Source organism: Mauremys reevesii, linkage group 10 (genome assembly GCF_016161935.1).
Source record: "Mauremys reevesii isolate NIE-2019 linkage group 10, ASM1616193v1, whole genome shotgun sequence".
NCBI lineage: Eukaryota > Metazoa > Chordata > Testudines > Geoemydidae > Mauremys > Mauremys reevesii.
Window position 1 is genome coordinate 66,381,047 of NC_052632.1, and position 19,121 is coordinate 66,400,167.

The 19,121-nt window shown below is 43.9% G+C and overlaps 1 protein-coding gene and 1 long non-coding RNA gene across 4 annotated transcripts in view; one reads left to right on the forward strand and one right to left on the reverse strand.

Moving 5' to 3' along the window:
- MYH11 (myosin heavy chain 11) overlaps positions 1–13,061 on the reverse strand; it is a 98,867-nt gene extending 85,806 nt beyond the window's left edge. For both annotated transcript variants that reach the window (XM_039491796.1, XM_039491802.1), the window contains exon 1: positions 12,968–13,061. The gene's annotated coding sequence lies outside the window, so the exon portion shown is untranslated. The remainder of the gene's footprint in view (positions 1–12,967) is intronic.
- Positions 119–14,366, forward strand: LOC120373405. Of its 2 annotated transcripts, none has more exons than XR_005585527.1 (4): positions 119–201; positions 1,146–1,378; positions 2,217–2,337; positions 13,839–14,366. It is a non-coding gene; the product is annotated as an uncharacterized LOC120373405 (long non-coding RNA). The 2 variants fall into 2 exon arrangements; XR_005585526.1 differs by lacking the exon at positions 13,839–14,366 and adding an exon at positions 5,375–5,883.
- Positions 14,367–19,121: the final 4,755 nt, after the last annotated feature.

Genomic DNA, 19,121 nt, shown 5'->3' on the forward strand with positions numbered 1-19,121 from the left:
TTACAGATGGCGGAGTGCAGCTTCTGGGCCCGATAAATGAGCACCAAGTGTTGGAATTGCATCATAATACAGGCTTGTGATGATGAGCAGTGGCTGCAGAACTTTCAGTTGGACAAGGCCACATTCCTAGATCTGTGTGCTGAGTTTGCTCCAGTCCTCCAGTGCAGAGACCAAAATGAGAGCTGCACTGACAGTGGAGAAGTGAATGGTGACAGTACTTTGGCAACTTGCAATGCTGGATTGCTACCTGTCAGTGTGAAATGATTTTAGAGTTGGAAAATCCACTCAAGGGGGCAATTGTCATGCAAGTGTGCAGGGCTGTTACTTGTTTCCTGCCATGCAGATCTGTGAGTCCCAGCAATCAGGGCCGGCTTTATGAAGGGCGGAGCCCGATTTGAATACCCAGCAGTGGTCCTGGGCTTTGGCGGCACTTTGGCGGTGGGGGGGTCTGCTCCGGGTCTTCCGCGGCACTGAAGGACCCCCCCGCCACCAAAATGCCACCAAAGCCCCGGAGCGGACCCACCCCTGCCGCTGAAGTGCCGCCAAAGCCCCGGAGCAGACCTCCCCCACCGCCAGGTGAGTTTAAAAAAAAAAATTAAGATGCCTGAGGCACAGGGCCCTCTTAGGCGCGGGGCTTGATTTCAGGGAATCGGGGGAATCGGCTTAAAGCCGACCATGCCAGCAATATGTAGACCATAGTTGATTGATTTGCAGCAATGAGGTTCCTGAAATGGGGTGGAGCAATACACAGAGCATATCCCTATTTTGGCACCAGGGTACCTTGCTACAAAGTACATCAACAAAAAGGGCTACTTTTCTATGGGTTATGCAAATATTGGTGGATCACCAGAAATAATTCATTGACATCAGTGTTGGCTGGTCAGGGAAATTGCATGATGCTTGCATCTTTAAGAACACAAGACTATTCACAAGGCTACAAGCAGGGACTGTCTTTCTCAGCTAGCAGATTAGTATTGGTGATGTTGGGAAAAAAAACAATAATTATCCTGGGGGACCCGGTCTACCCCTTGTTCCCCTGGCTCATCTAGCCATACACCAGCCCCCTCAACAGTACCAAGGAAGAATTCTACTACCAGCTCAGCAGATGCAGAATGACAGTTGAATGCACTTTTTCTTGATTGCAGGGATGCTGGTGTTTACTCACAAGATTGGATCTCAGTGAAAAGGCATCCCAATGGGTATAGCTGCCTGCTGTCTCCTGCATAACATCTGTAAAGCCAAGGTGGAAAAGTTGCTGCTGGGGTGGAGTGGCTGGCTGCTGAGTTTGAACAGCTAGACACAAAGGCTAGTAAACGACCTCAACGTAGAACTATATGGCTCAGGGAGGATTTGAAAGAGCAGTTTAACAGGAGTCACAGTAAGGTGTTGTGGTGTACTGTCCTCTCCCTGGCCCTGCTGTTCTGGGGCTAGTTAGGAATTGTGTGGTGCTCGGTGTACATCTATGAATCTACCACTGTCAATGCCCCTATTAATTTTGCGGTGCTTGCTGTACATTTTATTATTATTATACTGTTCGTCACTTATCCTATGAGTTGTCACTCTGTACAGTAACAAGTAAGTGGGTGCTTTCAGAACTGCTAGACAACCTGCAGCACATGTTGTGAACTAATAAAGATGAATTATTTTCCAAGTAATAGCATTTTATTCAGTAACAAAATCAGTGCAAAGAAAAATCTGTGCAACTGAAAAGCAAATACATTAAAATAAATAAATGAATGGAACAGAACTTTACAAGGGGAAAGAACATTTTTATCCATTTTACCTACACATATAGCAACTGTGGCTTTCACAGGTCAGGATATGTGAAGCTGTGGTTGTCTTAATGTCACCCAGGGTGGAATGATGGGGTAGGGATGGGGACCCTGATGCCAGGTGGAATGTTTGGAGGTGAGTAGGGAGGTGCTGTAATGGAGTTCTCCATGGACTGCAAAGGGAGGTGAGCCTGGGATTGTTGAATCTGTAGGTCCACAAGAATCCGCAGCACAGAGAAGCCCCATTATGTCCTGGTGCACTTCCCTCTCCTTTTCCTGGTGGGGCTCCTGGGCCTTTCTTCTGGCCACTCTTTCCTTATCCAGGCTGTCTGCAATGTTCCCCCTCCAGACCCTTTGCTTATGGGCTGGTGCAGCACTGGTTTGCAAGATCTCATTGAACATGTCATTCCAAGTCATCTTCTTTCTCCTCCTTATCTGCCTCAGGTGTTCCGCAGATGTGGAGGGGGAACCCCTCAAGTCTGCAATGGCAGCAGCTACAGATAAAAGATGCAGAGGTACCATTGTCGATATAGTCACAACGGAACGTGAAAGTTAAGATGCCATGGTAAGATTCAGAACTTCCTTCCTTTGCTCCCCTAAAGTTTTAAACAAGACCTGCTTATTGACGCTTCTGCTTCGGAGTGCTTGTGCATGGCTCCACTCACAGCACCAGGCATGCTGAGTATGGCCAGCCAGGGATGAGGCAAATGAGGATTTGCTGTTCCCTGAAACTCTGGGTATAGGGCAATGGCAGTGAATACTGGCACCATTTCCACAGGCGGTGGTGATTTTCGCTGACATCTCACTCCTCAGCAGGGCCGCCCAGAGGATTCCGGGGGCCCGGGGTCTTCGGCGGCGGGGGGCCCCTTCCGTTCCGGGACCCGCCGCCAAAGTGCCCCGAAGACCTGCGGCGGGGGGGGGGGTCCCCGCCGCGGGTCTTTGGGGCACTTAGGCGGCGGTCCCGAATGGAAGGCCCCCGCCGCCAAGACCGGCTGCGCTCGGGCGGCGGCGGGTCCCTCTTTCCCCACCCCGCCGGTCCCGCTTCCCACCCCGCCCCGGCGGGTCTCGCTTCTCCCCACCCCGGCCCGGCCCAGCCGGTCTCGCTTCCTTCCCGCCCGGCCCGCCCCGGCGGGTCTCGCTCTTCCCCGCCCGCCCGGCCCGCCCCGCGGGTCTCGCTCTTCCCCGGCCCGCCCGCCCGCCCCGCGGGTCCCGCTTCCTCCTCACCCCGGCCCGCCCGGCGGGTCTCGCCTTCCTCCCCACGGCCCGGCCCGGCGGGTCCCGCTTCCCACCCAGGCCCGGCCCGCCCCGGCGGCTCCCGCTTCCCCTTACCCGAGCGCGTCTCGGCGAGGCCTGAGCTGTCCGCTCAGAGCCGCATGGTGAGGGGCGGGCTGGGAGCTCCACGCCGAGCGCAGCGCTCAGCCCAGAGCTCCCAGCCCCGCCCCCTCCCCACGCGGCTCGGATCGGGGCGGGGCTCAGGCGCTCGGACGGAGACTCGACGCTCTATGCGCCGAGGCTCCAGGAGAGGGGCGGAGGTGGGAGCCTCCGCTTTTCTCTTGGGGGCCCCTGCGGAGCCCGGGGCAAATTGCCCCCTTTGCCCCCCCCTCTGGGCGGCCCTGCTCCTCAGGGTAACAAAAGCACAGACTGCACAGTGGGTGCTGGTGTCCTGTAGCTGCGCAGGCCCAGATGCTGCTAGCGTGTGTACTGTAAGGGTGCCAGCTGAAGTTATCGCTGACTGGAGTGGGAAAGTCCGCGTAGAAGAAATATGGCTGCCATCCCTTCAGGAGAAGACTGCAGAGTACCTCCAAGAAAGTTTCTCTGAGAAGAATTCAATGGACACCCCTGTGCACATAAACAAACTGCTCTATTCCCTTCCATTGCCCAATTCTACAGGGGAATGAAAAGCAGGTAACAACACTACCTCTCTTTGTTGTACCGTTACCTCTTCCAGCAGGAGTAAATGAATGAAAAGTCAGTAACTGTGTCCTGTTAAGTTGGGGGTGCCATCTGTACATCACTGTAATGGGAAATACAATTACACTCTTACCTGAGATACCTTCCCATGCATTGGGCTCGCCCATGCTCAACTGCTGGGACTGACTGGACTATGGTGGAGTCTAACAGAGCCTGGCTTGCAGCATAGCTGGACCCCCTGGTCGCATGTCCCCCATCCTCTGCCTCTTCCTCCTCCACCTACTCCTTATCCTCGCTGTTCCCGCCAGGGGCCTGTGACTCAGGCTCCTTGGAGGTATACAGGGAGGTCTGCGGGGTGGTGGTGGTGCAATCTCTGCCAAGTATGGCATGCAGCTCTTTGTCAGTGGCAGGTCTGTGGCCTGGCACCAGATTGACTGTTTGCCTCTCCTCCGCCTTCTGGTATACCTGATCCAGTTCCTTTGCTTTCACATGGCACTGCTGCTGGTCCCTGTCATACCTCTTCTCCTGCATCTGCTGTGCAATCTGCTCATAGATATTCATGTTTCTACTGCTGGTCTGTAGTTGTGCTTGCACAGCCTCTTTTCCCCACAACCCGAGGAAATCCAATATCTCCTGTCTACCCCAAGAGCGCGTGAGGAGCATGTAGTCAGCATGGTCAGCTGGGCAGTTAGTTGCACACAACAAAGGAGAGTAGCTGGGTGTCTTGCCAAGCTGGTCAATCAAGAAAAGACATTTTAAAATATCTGTGACTTTAAAGGGGAGGGGTCTCTGTGACCCCTGAGCAGTGGAGTTCACAATTGTGATCAGATCTTTTACTGTCAGGCATTGTGAGACAGCTGCTGTAGGACAGCTAGGGTCCATATAAGTAACACAGTATCCACACTTGCACTGCACTGATCTCAGTACATTGACCCAGGCTCAATGTCACTTGGGGAGGCGGTTTTACTGTGTTGCTGTAACAGGACACTTATGTCGGCGGGAGACAAATTTAAGTGTAGACATATGCAAACTAAGTCAACACAAGGTGGCTTATATTGACCTAACTTTGTAGTGTAGACCAGGTCTGAATTCTCTCTTTATTGAAAATATTGATTGGTATTAATAATTCTAAACCATGTAAAAATAGACCTAGATACCATGGTGATGGGCACTACACAAGAAATAATGAGAATATGGGGACTCAGAGGAAGAAAATATATAAGCTAGGGACAATGCTCATTTAGGCCACTTGTCACTTTGAATTGTAAGCTCTCTGTGGATAATGGGGTCACAAAGTAATGCTTAGCTGGACCTTTTCATAAACTGAACTAGGGTGAAGTTATGAGTCAAGTACATGCCCAGGGTCCATGCTGGCCTTGTACTACCAATATTGCTACCTGTGCTGCCTGGAGTCAAGCTGGTTTAGATAGCAAAAGCTGTGAATAGTTAGACTGTGTAGACATACTGTCAGTTAGAAGGGCACAGAGGTGTGGTAGTTATTGGGCATGCTCAGTAGCTATCTCTGAAACAATGCAGAAGGCTTCCATTCAGGGCAAGCAGTCTCACAGGTACCACATATTCACCATCTGAGAGCTGAGACAATCAGAGCTCAGTGGGGAAAAGATTGGGGGGATGTGGTGACTCTCTTGGGGACTCAGTAGCTGAAAAATGATGCGTCTCCTGTATTCCAGACCCTGTGCCATTTTGGATCCAAATTCCCTATCTTGCTGGAAACCAAGGAGACGCCAACTATTGACTCCAGGACTAGAATTGCTACTGGCCATGAGGTTGTTCAGACTACTTTGCTGAGGAGATTAAGGAGTTTGGAGCTGCCATTCTCCTCTGGCTCTGAGGAGCCTAGGTGATACATAGGCACTTCTGATGCCACACTGCAGAGACTAAGACATCATGGCTATGAAAAGATTGGAGGGGAGTGTGCATGTGTAGGTGCTAAGGTATTCCTTGCACTGAAACTTATATAACAGCAACCAATTGGTGAAATCTGTATGAGAAAACCCAATAGAGATACAACAAAATAGCTCTTTAGGATAAGTTTTCATAAGTATTCCTCATGCTGGTAGCAAATGTCTTTCTATAGTAAATGTTATACAGGTCTGTCTCATCTTACGCTGGGGTTACGTTCTGCAGTCTGCACGTAAAGCAAAAATCACGTATAGTCAAAATTACATTGAGTGTAATGGTGGGCGGAATTGCCCACACTACAGAAACAGTATTTAAATTGTTATTTTTTTCTTTTTTCTTTGTTTTTTTTCTTGTTTTTGCCAACTGCGTAAAGCTGAAATCGTGCATGTTAAATGCACCTAAGATGTGACAGACCTGTAGTATGAAATTGTATTGCATTGTCTATGCAGTTTTATTATTTAAGTCCTGAAAAGACTGAGCTCTTCCCTGTGCTTCTGCAGAGAAGTTGACTGTGGTGCAGGAAGAAGGGGAGTGTATTACCATTACACATAATACTGCTCCTCCTAACCAGTTATATTTGCTCAGTCAAGCAGGAAAATTGGTGAAGCGTTATAGGACTGATTTGGCTGAGAGACACTTTTTAGGGGCAAGATCATTGTTATTTTGGATTACTTGGTCTGAAATCATCTAGGGAAACTGAAAGCTTTGATGACACTAAAATGACATGATCACAGGTTTATCACTTTTATTTCTTTTTTGGAGGTTTTACACAAAAGATCAGTCAGAAAAATAATGCATAATTAGTGTCTATAATTCAGATTTTCAGTGCACTGCTTTAAAATGAATAGCAAAAGCCGGCCACATCCCTGTTTCTCGTTCAATACAGAGCTAACAGAGATGAGAGACAAACAAGATTTCTTGTTATCTAAATATTTTCTGGGTGCATACTGAAGTGCCAATGTAATAATGAAATAATTAGCAAAAGAACAAGTTCCCAGGCTGCATTCCAAAAAAGGATGGAAACAAACGATTGCCAAACACTACTTCAAACCATTTTAATTCTGTTGCACGCAGGGAAGAGCCAGATTAAGAAAAAGGTCAGAGAAAAAAAGAAAATAAAGTTAAGAGTTTAGCAGCAGACTCAGACTAACTCTGAGATCCATGACTGATGAAACCAGCTTAATGTACTCTTTCCATACTATTTAGATAGTGACAGATCACCTGTCCAAGGATAGATATGCGCACAAGAAGGGGACAGTAAAAAGGTAACAAGCCTGAAACCAGTCTTGGCACATCAGGCCTCATCTAATGTGGTACTCAAACAGGGCTGGTATAAGCAGGGATGCTGTACCAGCATCCTGTACCCAACTCTAATGGCACTTGATAAAGCAGCTGCAGTACAGCTCCTTTCCTCAGCTGAAAGTTGTAGCTGCTTTGCTTACTCCCAACCAGCAGCTTCTTCTAGTACTCTGGCTGATCACCTGCCCACAAGATGCCGGCAAGTGGCTGAGTTGGGGATGGCAGGCACAGATAGTTGTAAGCCATCTCCCGTAGCCCACCACACACACTCCAGAGCGGGGCGAAAAGGTGGCTATTTGGTTTTCTTTCCTGCTCCAACAGGTCAGAAAAGAGGTCCCCAGTTAGGTTCCTTGCTGCTGCAGCAAGGAAGACAAGGAGGAGTTCAAGTGATGGTAGCAAAGGCACTAAAGCAGGGAAGAGAATATGTGACTGGTCAGTTGTCCGGTTCTGCAGGAAGAAGAACTGGGGAAAGAGAGGCAGTAAATCTGAGGAGGAAAAGGCAGGGAGGAAAAATGGGAGAAAGGGAAGAAAATAGCCCAGAGACAAAAGGCAGGCCTTTCCCTGGTGTGAATGAATTGAATATTCACAGCATCCAAACAAAAAGTTAATCTTGAGGGAGTTCAAAGACCAGAGTGCTATGGACCACTACAGTCAACCAATGTGACTACTCACAGCTAACCAAAACAGTCCTCACCTGGAATGAGTCGGTGTGAACATACTCGCACAGCAATTTTCTATCTGGCAAAGCAGACACACACTTTAGTATCCTTTTGGAGTCCCTTCCAGTTCTAGGAGATAGGTATATCTCCATATATTAAGTGTCACGTGAATCTCTGGGGGTAACATGAATAATCATACACCTTAAAGAAAGACTGGGATTTTTAGAGGAGCTGAAGGGAGCTGGATAATCAAGTCTAATTGAAATTCAACGGAAGTTGGGCACCTAACTTCTTTAGCCTCCTTTGGAAATCTCAAACTCCACTAAATAACTTTCCTCTGAATGTCTTCATTTTACTGACACTAGCATTGTCAGAAGAATGAAAGATGGAAAATTGACCCATGCATCTTGACATCAGCTGAACTGACGAAGGGGCATAACACTTTGTCTATTTATTCACATAGGGGCCTGACTGCTGTCGGCCTTCATCATGCAGAACTCTTATTGTAGTCAGTGCTTTCTGCAAGGGGGCCGTGTGCAAAAGCCTTGCAGGATATGATCCTTAAGACCCATGAATTTCTTAGGAGAGAACTGCAAGAGATCAATATTTGACCTCTGTACTGATGAAAGCAGAAAATGCTCACTTACTCCAAAAGGGCTGGTAAAGCAACACATGGAAATGGTGTTCTCTAAGGACCAAATCCTTGTCCCAGTGAAGTCAATAAGAGCTTTGACGTTTACTTCACTAGGACAAAGATTTAGACCCAATTGAACACTGGGATGGGGCTTGTAGTGTCAAATATTGCTACTTGGAAAGGGCCTATGGATGACAGTGAAAACCAACCTTCCAAGTTATCCTATGATCTCTCTTTACAAAAATCTGCCAAATTCTAAAAACGTTAATATGATCGTTAAGAATCCTAATCTGGTATAAATTTGGTCATTGATTAGATAATGGCCTAAGGATTTTTCCGCTGCTTTGTCACTCAAAGATTAAGAAAAAGTTCACGTCTCCCTTCCTTACTGTGCCTAAAAACAAGTGTTGACAGAAGTCACAAGCACCTTACATGCAGCACAGAATGATAGACAGAGAAAGAGGTCTATCCTACTGAACTATGTTCTCCTGTCTCTTCCGATACTTTTCATAAGTGAGCTGATTGTTGCTATAGATTCTGGAAGAGTTTTGGCATGGAGTAAATGACTGCTTTGAGTTGTTACACAAGAGAGCCAAATTGCACTCTGCATGAGGCTAGCCCTGAAAAGTACACAGAAGCTTCAGTCAGTGCAGAATGCATTGAATTCAATGGGAGGCGCATGTATGTATCCAAGAGTAGGAATTGGGCTACAACAGTGGTTCTCAAACGTTTGTACTGGTGACTCCTTTCACATAGCAAGCCTCTGAGTGTGACCCCCCCCTTATAAATTAAAAACACTTTTTTAATATATTTAACAGCATTACAAAATGCTGGAGGCTGGCAGCTTGCGACCCCCCCCCCGTAATAACCTTGTGACCCCCTGAGGGGTCCTGAGCCCAGTTTGAGAACCCTTGGTCTACAGTCAGGAGCTCTTGTGTAAGGCTGCTCATGTTAAGCTTTCTCACTGCACCCTTTATGTGTCAAACTTATAGGAAGGTAGATGACGGATAAATAGGACTCAAATTAACCTACATTTCTCCCTCCTCAAAAGACATTTATTAATCCCCCCTCCCCACCCCAGCCCTCCAAGTGGTTCTTTTCTTCTTCCCATTCATGAGCCCTTGATCTCCCACCTGTGTAAGGCAACCCAGTCCACCCAAGCAGGCAGCCAGTAGTCAGCCATCAGCTGTGTGCTGCCACTTGATTCTCATTTCAAGCACCCTATGACCCCAAGGCTTGGCCCCACAGATTCTGCTTTAATCCATCCCTGCAATTGGGTGCTAAAACAAATCAAACTTTTATATTTGAACATTGGTCTTGCCACAACACTATATGTACAGTTATACATAGTGATGTGCTGCAGGGCCCTTGTTAGAAATCCCCACAAACAGAAGGGAGAGCTGGGGCAATTGCCCAGGTTGAGATGGAATCTCCCCGTTCTGGCTGCTGCTCAATCAGCCCTGCTAGAGATGACATCTCTGTAGCTCACAAAACCTTTTTGAAGTGTGAATTTTTTGCCTTCAGAATGCACCAATCAGCAGTATAAAGGGGGTGCAGAATATATATTTGTACACAAACACTTGTGCACATGCACCCCTACATTCTCAGGAGAGGATACTCTTCCTTCTTTCTTCCCAACCCCAGATCATTTCTAGATGGTCTTCATTGCCCTTCCACACCTCATTTCAAAGGACAGAATTTGACCGCTGTGCTTTACAATAAATATACACAGTGCATATTGTTCTTGGAGAAAAGTATAAACATTTCCAGGCAGTGCAATTAATTAAAATGTTGTCGATCAAGTGGTGTTGCCTCCCTGGTCCTACCTAAGAGAGACTTTTTTTTGTTTAAATGGGAAAGCAATTACTCCTCACCCCTCTTGTCTGCAGCACATGCCTCCCGGTATAAAAGGCTTATCACAGGCTTAGGAGAAATATTTGTTAGAATAGTGGCTGCCCATCACCACTTGCACGATATGACTTCCACAAACAAGTCCTGTCCTCATAAGAGTATCAGAGCAGAGAACACAGCAAGTAACCAGCTGTTTGGCCCAAATTCATAATTTCTTTGCTACAATAACTCCTTAGAAAGATCTTTCTCATCTCTTTTTTTTTTCTGAGCGGGGAGCTAGGGGAGTGGGGAAGTATTTCCACCCCCTAACCCCCAAACAGATCCAAACATAAAGAATATTCTTAAAAGGAATTCCATGGCTCTGGAGCTGCACTTAACAGCCCATGCCTGGCATCAATTAAAGCACTGGCACAGGCATAATAGTTTGTTGTTTTCTGACTGGAGGAGGATTAGGCAGCTATTATTGCACTTAGAATGCAGGTGACACTGATATCAGTAAAATCAAACATGAGGTGCCATGCTGCTTTGTTGTCAACCCTCCAATATGGGAAATTCACTAGCTTCGATATATCCGATTTTTTGAAGCAATCAACAGTAGTGTACTATGAGTGTGGGACTGGGAACCAGGAACTCCTGAGTTCTAATATTGGCTCTCAGACTTCTCCTATGAGGCACAATCTCTGATTGTCCATTTCCCACCTAAACAATGAGGATATTAATATGTATGTTAATTAGATAACATCCTTCAGCACTTGAAGACAGAAAGTGTTAATTTATTAATAGCTTTAACTTCTCTTGACCAGGTGTTAGGCGCTAGTATTTTAACTGTTTCCTATGGCTCTCTCTTCTAAACTCTCCATTTAAGGAAATTGTCAGTACTGAAAAACTTAGCGTTACTTTTTTTATTTTAATTACTTTGATTGCTTGGCAGACTTTCCAGTCTCTCATAATTCAAGTGATTACATAACTCTGATTGTGTAACTGACAGCTAGTTAAAGATTTCCAAGAAATCAGAATGATTGCTTTATCTCAGGTTATTACAACATTATGAACTGTAGAAAAAAAGTCAATAGACCAGTTTTGTGCCCAATTTAACTCCACTGTCTGCAGAAGTGAATTTGCCTCAATATACTCTGGAATTTGGATGTTTGTTCACTAGAATATAAACAGCATGTACTGAGCCATCTTTTCATTTGAGCAGTGAATGACAAGGTCTAGAGAAGCTTTCCCTCATTCCTTATAATATGAACAGGTTTAAAAGAAAAGCCAACAGATACACAACTAATAAGTCATAGTAATTTGTAAAGCGCTCGGATCCACTGCATACATCCATGCATGATGCTACCATATATGGTCATGTTCTTCTCAATACTAACTGTTCCACAAAAATGTAATGATAACAAATTCAAAACAAATACCTTTTAGGGAATAACATGTCCATTGCAAATGTGATAATAAAAATCATTGTTTACATCCAAGTGAATGCAGCCAGAGCAGCAACATGCACTAAATTAAAACTACCACTCAATCAAGCTTTTAGTTTTCCAGTAGTTAATATTCCAGGAGTTCATACTTCTGGTTTCAGTGGTTGAGGTTTAAAAATGATGTTGACTGTTTGTACTTTGTAAAGGGTTGATATTCTGAACTACTTTCTTAGGAGCTGATAGCTAATGGAAACTTTTGAATAAGATACAATTTGATTTATTTAAAAAAAATTATGAACATTTTTTGCAATAAAAATATCTGTTACAAAATATCTAACAATTAAATAACAAATCGGGTTTACTGACTTTTCTATCCCAGGTTGGAAGGGTCATATTCTGATTAATAAAAAAAAATGCTAATATAAAAAGTCAGTGAGATTTTTTCTTCTGGATTACCAATGATGCTTTCTATACTGCCATCTACTGACATTTTTCTTTATTCACATCACTTTTATTACAAACTTGAGTTCATTGCTTAGTTTCTTCCTCTAAAGGAAAAAATAATCTTCAGATCTATGCATATAAACAAAATTAACAAGTGCACCTCACTAACAGGGAAGAAATCTGATCTAGCAGTGCAATCTCTTTATTCCTAACATGCAAATCATCTATGTTATTATTTATGTAATAATAAAGGTGATGCTTTTCTTTTGTATTTTAAAAGGATTTTTTTGCTGTGCAATTAAACAAAAAAATAGCAAAGCTAATTATATTTAATCAAATACATTTATATTGTAATCAAATATTAAAACTAAGTTATTTTATATATTAGTATTGAAAACATATAAAGAAAACCTGCTGCTAAACTACCACTGCTTTTACTAGAGCATCTTTACTGGATACACATATGAAGTTAATTAGTGCTTGTGCCTGTCATTGTCTGGAAAAGCTGCTATAGAATTGCAAAGTATTATTATATTGTGCACAACATCATCTGGGTATTTGTTTCTCTACATCTCTATATAAACAGATGCAGCTATGGCAGTGATATAAAACAAATTATGAATTTCTCACACCACTTGGAGATTTTGAGTTTACCGTGCTCTTTCAGTGAATTTTAACTGAATGCTCTGTTTGCAATATGCAAATCAGGTGCAAGCCAAACAAGCATGTTTTCTAGGTCTGTCACAATACAGTTTAAGTAAAGCAGCAATAGGGTGACCAGATGTCCTGTTTTTAAAGGGACAGTCCTGTTTTGGTGGACTTTTTCTTATATAGGCACCTATTACCCCCTACCTCCTGTCCCGTTTTTTCACAGTTGCTATCTGGTAACCCTAAGCAGCAAGTGTTTGTAACCTGAAAGTAATTCACATATAAATTGCTTTTGCAAAGGTACACGATAACTTAGATTGCTAAAGTAACTCTGTTAGAAACATCTGTTCACTCCCAGCCCCCTCCCCCAGCAGGAGAGTCCTCAGTCACAGTAGTACTTACAGATATCCAAGTAGGGAAGCAGAGAGTGAATTGGAGAGTCCGGAACCTGTACAGCTAACAGCTGGAACAGTCCAAATCCTCTCTGCCTTTGCAGCCTCCCTATATAGAGGAGGAGAATCTGGTCAATGGGGAGGGGCCCTAGAAACCACCTCCTGCTGGAAAATCTTCAGTACCTGGGCTAAAAATGAGAGATCATCAGTCAAGAACCTTGTTTTTGGAGGGGCCCAGTTCAGGGCTGGTGACTTCCCCCAAACCTTTCCCTTAGTATTAACAAACACAAAAATCCAAACAGAATTACGACCTGGGTGTCACCCCTTATTTTCTGACATCCAATTGCACCTTGTGCAATAGTACTAGGTGGTGCCTGAAATTAACAGAGTTATTTCTTTTTGCCACTTCCCAGACTGAAACTGATGTGTTGGATCAAGCAAACGAGACACTTTAACCCTTTCCACTTTAACCCTTTCCTGCCTTACATAAACTATCTCCTCATGTATGCCTTCCAGCTGGGAAAGCCAGATCGGGGGTAGCTGTAGTTGAGATCCTATTACAAAAGCCATTCAGACTATCGGCCTGTTGATGTGGAGCTAAGATGGGTTCTGTATGAGTTGTTTGGGAGTGGGAGGTTATTTCCAACACAGCGGCGGTGTGGGGGGTGGAGGTCTTTCTCTGTCTCCTTGTGTTTATGTAACATTTAGAGCTTGCGGCTGTTTTAAGCCTTGTCTGGCTCTGGGGAATAAGAAGGTTATTTTTCCCAGCTCCCCACCATTTTGCAGAAGTTGGTCTTGCTTTTTGCAGCCTCAGCCCAGTTCCTGAGAAAGTGTTGTAAATAACTTATCTATATAAAAATACTTCCCTCTGTCCATAAAAGGAAGAAGAGGACTGTTAAATGGCTGTGGGCAATGGTCCCTAGGATGTAGTGGAAAGAACAGGAGGCAGGCACCAGCTGCTGGGGGAGTGGAAGAAAAGGTGCTTGGAGCCAGCCTTGGACGTGAATCTGGTCCTTGTCAACTCCTCTGAAACCTTCAGTCCTCAGTTCCCCCCGTCCACTCCAGTAGCAAACAGTTTTGTTCAGCAAGACCGGTGCATGGGAGACATCCCAAAAAGGGAAAGCTAGGATCCTCCAGGAATTCCCATCAGCATACCGGATATGAAATACTGAAGCTATTTGCATGCTGCAACAGACTAAATATGGTGCAGAGATCTACCCAGAGAGCCAGAGCACGGTGCTGGCTGAAATGGCATTTATTGACTTCAAATAGTCCTCTCTGTCCCCTGAAATAACCCCCTCTCCCTCGGGAATGACAGATGAGTCCCGGCCCAATCTGGACCTTCCAGGAAACTCCTCCATGAAAGGAGGCAGGGCTGTTCACCTTTCAAATCATCAGGACTAAAAACCAATGTTTCCTAGTATGATGAATAAAGATTCATAGAAAGGCCAGAAGGGACCATTGTGATCATTTAGTCTGACCTCCTGTATAACACAGGCCATAGAACTCCTCCTAGAATAATGCCTTTTGAACTAGAGCATACCTTTAAAAGAAATAATGAAATTTTGATTTAAATATTGCCAGTCACGGAGAAGCCACCACAACTCTTGGTAAATTGTTCCAGTGGTTAATTACCCTCACTGTTAAAAGTGTACACCTTATTTGTAGTCTGAATATGTCTACCTTGAACCTAGAGCCGTTGGATTGTGTTATACCTATCTTTGCTAGACTGAAGAGCCCATTAGCAAATATTTAGCTCAGTGGTTTGAGCATTGGCCTGCTCAACCCAGAGTTGTGAGTTCAATTCCGGAGGGGGCCATTTACGGAATTGGGGTAAAAATCTGCCTGGGGATTGGTCCTGCTTTGAGCAGGGGGTTGGACTAGATGACCTCCTGAGGTCTCTTCCAACCAGGGGTGAAAGTAACTTACAGGACTTACTGGTACTGCTGGAGTCAGGGGGGCATGGCCTCAACCGGAAGAAGGGGGCTTCTCAAGATTTAAAGGCCCTGGTATTCCGGCTGTGGCTGGGAGCCCCAGGACCTTTAAATCAACCTGGGGCTCCCAGCTGTAGAGGTGGCTGGGAGCCCCCGGGGCTCAGGGGCAAATTAAAGGGCCCAGGGCTCTGGCCACCACGGAGCTCTGGGCCCTTTAAATCTGGCCCCAGCCCGGCTGCCGGAGCCGCAGGTGGGATTCAAAGGGCTCTGGGCTACCCGTACTGGCTTACTTTCACCTCTGCTTCCAACCCTGATATTCCATGATTCTATGATTTGTTCCCCATGTAGGTACTTACAGACTGTGATCAGACCCCTTAGCTTTCTTTTTGTTAAGATAAATAGATTGAGCACCTTGAATCTATCCCTATAAGACAAGTTTCCTAACCCTTTAATCATTTCTGTGAATCTTTTATGAACCATCTCCAATTTTTCAACATCCGTCTTCAATTATGAACACCAGAACTGGACACATTATTCCAGCAGTGTTGGCTCCTGTGCCAAACACAGAGGTAAAATAATCTCTTTATTTCTATTTGAGATTCTTCTGTTTATGCATCTAAATATTACACTAGCCCTTTTGGGCTACTGTGTTGTTCTGGTAACTCATGTTCAACTGATTATCCACTAGCAGCCCCCAAATTTCTTTCAGTCACTTCTTCCCAGGATAAAGTCCCCCATCTTGTAAATATGGCCTCCATTCTTTCTCCCTAGATATATACATTTACACTGAGCTGTATTAAGCAGCATAGTTTCCTTGTGCCCAGTTTACTAAGCAACCCAGATTGCTCTGTATCTGTGAAGTGTCATCTTCGGTATTTACCATTGCCCCAATTTTTGTTTCATCTGTAGACTTCTCCAGTGATGATGTTATGTTCTCTTACAGGTCATTGATAAAAATGTTATCTAGCATAGAGCCAAGAACCAGTCCCTGTGGAGTCCAGTAGAAACACACCCACTCAATGATAATTCTGCATGTACAATTATATTTTGCGTCCTATCAGTTAGCCAGTTTTTAATCCATTCAGTGTGTGCTATGTTGATTTTGTATCATTTTAGTTTTTTAATACAACTATTGTGTGGTACAAGAGACTCGGATTGTTGCTTTGCACCTGACCTGCTGCTGGACCCTTTGCAGAGCTGGACAAATAAGGGCCGCGGAGGGGAGTTATATGTGAATCACTTATTTGAAAAAAATCACAAAATTCATGCACACCAGCAAATTATTTGACCAACTCTAGTCAGCTGGGAAAATGTGAACTCTCCTGCTGTTTGCATCCTTTAGCTGCAGATGTAGGTCCAGATTCTACTCTGCCTTGCACCTTGCATGGTCTTTTCCACCTGGGAAAAGTAAGAGCATAACCCTACCAAAGTCAGAAAGATAGCAATGGACATCCACTTTACACAGGGGTAAATGACTATGGCAAATCCAGGCAGAGGAAAATCAATCCAAAAATTAAGGAAGGCTAGGCCCTCCTTGGTAGGAAGTTGTCTCCTTAGTAACTCACCCTGTATCTTGCAGCTCCTCTGCTGCTTCTTAGCTTTTAAACAGGGAGGTAAAGAAAACCATGGGGCCCTCTGAAAAGTGTCACTAGATTATATAGCATTCATCAAAATTACCTTAAAATGTTCCCTACAAATGTATAGAGCTGTGTCTCAACTATATATGAATTTTAACAGCAACTTAAAAAGGAGTGGAAATTGTTCCTCCAGTTTGGTGAACTGCTGCATGCACACACGCAGGCTGCATGTTTAACAGAGTAAATGGTGGTGAGTGATGTATGATGTGATATTAAACTGAACTGGAAAGTTTAAAAAAGCTAGATGGGGGTATATATCAGAGTTACAATTGGAAGCCATGTGTGATAGGAATTGCCACCGGGGCCAACTTGCAAGCAAGCCATATATAAGATAAAATCGAAATAGGAAAATGTTAGTGGAATAGAATATGATCAGAGGCTAACTGGCACCTGTGTGCTGAGTACTGGGGCATTTATGAAACATAAATGTTGAGGCAAAATTAAACTTCTACTTTTAAAGCAAGGGATGTTGATATCCAACTTGTCCTCTTACAACGTCTTTGTGGTTTACAAAGATTTTGTCACCCCAGAGATCCCGAATGTTGGGTTTGCAAAAATATTTCCATGTCAATTTTCTAGAAAAAGTATAGCTCTCTGAGGAGATTGGCTTTAAATATCTCACTGCTGAGTTTGTCGGCCAAATATTGTGCTTCTGCCTGAGGGGAGGGGAAACATTGTAAATGATTAGGGTCTAGGAATAAAAATGAAACTGACTAGTCTATTTTCCACTGTGCAACCTGAATGAAATGCAAAGTAACAGTATAAATAATGAAATGTCAACTAAAGGCTCTAATCTGTTGTAATGGCTAAGTTATGGGTGTTAATACAGATCAGGAAACTTATTTTTTTAGAAGGATAGTTTACCTGTCACTGAGCGTCTCTCTAATCTAACAGATTTTGGTGTAAGATCCTGGATCCTGCCAGGTGCTAACCAGTCTGCCGCCAAACCGGCAAAACAGTTTAAGCATATGCATAGTCCCAGTGCTTAACGTTGGATCAGGGCCAGAGTCCTCAGTACTTTACAGCATCAACCCCTATTGACCAATGCACGCAGACTGGCTGGGTCACACAGATCTAGTCTCCAAGCCACTCAGTGACCAGCTATTAATGGAAGAAGTTCTTTAAAACGTGAATACGTTTCCAGGTTTTCTTTTTCAAAATGTTATCAGTGAGTGATAGTCACCCATCCGGCAAAGTGATTGTCTGGCTGCAGGATTCAGCTTGGAATAATGGGTGCTAAGGAAGGAACATGTAACCGAACTCGGGAAGTGTGTTGGCATGGATAGGAAAATTTATAGACCCGGTATTCTCTCTCTCTCTCTAGCTAAAACAAGACAAACAAAACCCCCTAGATCACTCTTGCACATAATATTCACATTTATAGCATCCTATTCAAAATAATTTGGAATTGTGCATTTGCTGGTAGATGGTACTTTTAAAAGCATCTACTTAGCTATTTACTGCTGTTTTTTATTTTCTGTAAGAAGAACTTGGTCAGAAAATATCCCAAAGCCATTATACTTCAAGGTTAATGTTACACTAGAGTAAATATATTAAACTACAATTTGTTAAATATGAGGTCACTAATATGATCTATTTTTTAGTGCATGGAAGGTTGGGGGTTTTGTTAGGAATCTGTACCTTAAGGTTTGAATTTTCAAGTACTTAATAAGAAAGCTTAATTTACCTAGTTTTCCATTTAAAAAACCTTATGAAATATACATGTATACTGTGGAAGGAGTTGAACCTTTCCTTCCCCATACATTCATCAGAATGGGGAGATCCCTTATGCACAGCATCTCTCCATGCATGGATCTTGGTGGATGATCTATCTTTCATTATTATCAACTATCATGGTAAAATGTAGGTAGTAAGAGTTGTGGTTGGGCTGGTAAATGTTCATGTCAATGTTCCAAGGCTGTGTTATACAAATATCACTAAGAGTGTGTTTTAGCTTTGGTTGCTACAATAATAAACTCTTTGTGTTCCAAAAAAAAAAAAAAATCAAGTTCCATAAATGTAAAAAGATTAAAGTGCATCCAAATTAAGTATCAGAGGGGTAGCTGTGTTAGTCTGTATCCACAAAAACAATGAGGAGTCCAGTGACACCTTAAAGACTAACAGATTTATTTGGGCATAAGCTTTCATGAGTAAAAAAAAACCCACTTCTTCAGATGCATGGAGTGAAAATTACAGATATTTATGACTGTATCTGTAATTTTCATTCCATGCATCTGAAGAAGTGTGGTTGTTTACCCACGAAAGCTTATGACCAAATAAACACAAATTAAGGGTTGGATTCAAAGCAAATGCTGTGGCAGCTACTGCACCCCCAGATCATATGGAACCTCAGCATGTTATTGAAGTTGGCTCCATATTACTAAACTTTTGTAAGAAAATAGCCCATCAATTTCCTTTGGTTCTAAAATGGATTTCTGGCTTGAATCCAGATTTAAATCCCCATTCCACAATTCAGTAAAGCACATATGTCTAATGTAGACCCCAATAGCCTTTCCTTTCATGCATAGAGTACAGTACTATACTCCTACACAATTGTCTTTTTGGTGAGGAACAGGCAAGTACCAGCTTCACT